Source organism: Hypomesus transpacificus, unplaced genomic scaffold (assembly GCF_021917145.1).
Source record: "Hypomesus transpacificus isolate Combined female unplaced genomic scaffold, fHypTra1 scaffold_152, whole genome shotgun sequence".
Classification (NCBI taxonomy): Eukaryota; Metazoa; Chordata; class Actinopteri; order Osmeriformes; family Osmeridae; genus Hypomesus; species Hypomesus transpacificus.
In genome coordinates, this window is record NW_025813719.1 from 383,341 (window position 1) to 385,840 (window position 2,500).

At 43.8% G+C, this 2,500-nt stretch overlaps 2 non-coding genes across 2 annotated transcripts; both read right to left on the minus strand.

Annotated features, from left to right (window-relative positions):
• Positions 1 to 185: 185 nt before the first annotated feature.
• Positions 186 to 257, minus strand: trnap-agg. Its single transcript has one exon. It is a non-coding gene; the product is annotated as a tRNA-Pro (tRNA).
• Positions 258 to 2,206: 1,949 nt separating this feature from the next.
• On the minus strand, positions 2,207 to 2,278 carry trnap-agg. Its single transcript has one exon. It is a non-coding gene; the product is annotated as a tRNA-Pro (tRNA).
• Between the last annotated feature and the right edge of the window lie 222 nt (positions 2,279 to 2,500).

Sequence of the window (2,500 nt, forward strand, 5' to 3'; positions counted from 1 at the left end):
ATCATACCACGAGCCACGTTTCTGTCAGTGTTTTGGTTGACTGATTTGTTTTCACATAACATGCTTAGACAAAAAGAGCAACTCTCCCAGTAAATCACCCCAAACCACGTTGGGTAAAGGACTGATCTTGGATTTAAACAGGATCTCTCGTCACCTGGTACATTCCTTTGTCAATGTACTCTAAAGGGCTCGTCCGGGACTTGAACCCGGGACCTTTCGCACCCTAAGCGAGAATCATACCCCTAGACCAACGAGCCACATTTTGGTGGCTGTTTTGCTTGATAAATTTGTTTTCACAAAACCTGGTTAATCAGAAGCTCCGCACTGAAAAGCGTGAATCATACCACAAGCCACATTTCTGTCAGTGTTTTGGTTTACTGATTTGTTTTCACATAACATGCTTAGACAAAAAGAGCAACTCTCCCAGTAAATCATCCAAACCACGTCGGGTAAAGGACTGATCTTGGATTTAAACAGGAACCCTCGTCACCAGGTACCTTCCTTTGTCAACGTACCCTAAAGAGTTCGTCCGGGATTTGAACCCAGGACCTCTCGCACCCAAAGCGAGAATCATACCCCTAGACCAACGAGACACATTTTGGTGGCTGTTTTGCTTGACAAATTTGTTTTCACAAAACCTGGTTAATCAGAAGCTCCGCACTGAAAAGCGTGAATCAAACCACGAGCCACGTTTCTGTTAGTGTTTTGGTTGACTTTTTTGTTTTCACATAACATGTTTTGACGAAAAGAGCAACTCTCCCAGTAAATCACCCCAAACCACGTTGGGTAAAGGACTGGTCTTGGATTTAAACAGGATCTCTCGTCACCAGGTACCTTCCTTTGTCAACGTACTCTAAAGGGCGCGTCCGGGTTTTGAACCCGGGACCTCTCTCACCCTAAGCGAGAATCATACTCCTAGACCAACGAGCCACATTTTGGTGGCTGTTTTGGTTCATCAATTTATTTAAAAAAAACATGGTTAATCAGAAGCTCCGCACTGAAAAGCGTGAATCACACCACGAGCCACGTTTTTGTCAGTGTTTTGGTTTACTGATTTGTTTTCATATAACATGTTTGGACAAAAAGAGCAACTCTCCCAGTAAATCACCCCAAACCACGCTGGGTAAAGGACTGATCTTGGATTTAAACAGGATCTCTCGTCACCGGGTACCTTCCTTTGTCAACGTACTCTAAAGGGCTCGTCCGGGATTTGAACCCAGGACCTCTCTCACCCTAAGCGAGAATCATACTCCTAGACCAACGAGCCACATTTTGGTGGCTGTTATGGTTCATTAATTTATTTTCAAAAAACATTGTTAATCAGAAGCTCCGCACTGAAAAGCGTGAATCACACCACGAGCCACGTTTTTGTCAGTGTTTTGGTTTACTGATTTGTTTTCACATAACATGCTTAGACAAAAAGAGCAACTCTCCCAGTAAATCACCCCAAACCACGTTGGGTAAAGGACTGATCTTGGATTTAAACAGGATCTCTCGTCACCAGGTACCTTCCTTTGTCAATGTACTCTAAAGGGCTCGTCCGGGATTCGAACCCGGGACCTCTCTCACCCTAAGCGAGAATCATACTCCTAGACCAACGAGCCACATTTTGGTGGCTGTTTTGGTTCATCAATTTATTTTCAAAAAACATTGTTAATCAGAAGCTCCGCACTGAAAAGCGTGAATCAAACCACGAGCCACGTTTCTGTTAGTGTTTTGGTTGACTTTTTTGTTTTCACATTACATGTTTAGACGAAAAGAGCAACTCTCCCAGTAAATCACCCCAAACCACGTTGGGTAAAGGACTTATCTTGGATTTAAACAGGAACTCTCGTTACCAGGTACCTTCCTTTGTCAATGTACTCTAAAGGGCTCGTCCGGGACTTGAACCCGGGACCTCTCTCACCCTAAGCGAGAATCATACTCCTAGACCAACGAGCCACATTTTGGTGGCTGTTCTGGTTCATCAATTTATTTTCACAAAACCTGGTTAATCAGAAGCTCCGCACTGAAAAGCCTGAATCATACCACGAGCCACGTTTCTGTCAGTGTTTTGGTTTACTGATTTGTTTTCACATAACATGCTTAGACAAAAACAGCAATTCTCCCAGTAAATCACCCCAAACCACGTTGGGTAAAGGACTGATCTTGGATTTAAACAGGATCTCTCGTTACCAGGTACCTTCCTTTGTCAATGTACTCTAAAGGGCTCGTCCGGGATTTGAACCCGGGACCTCTCGCACCCTAAGCGAGAATCATACTCCTAGACCAACGAGCCACATTTTGGTGGCTGTTTTGCTTGATAAATTTGTTTTCACAAAACTTGGTTAATCAGAAGCTCCGCACTGAAAAGCGTGATGCATACCACGAGCCACGTTTCTGTCAGTATTTTGGTTGACTGATTTGTTTTCACATAACATGTTTTGACGAAAAGAGCAACTCTCCCAGTAAATCACCCCAAACCACGTTGGGTAAAGGACTGATCTTGGATTTAAACAGG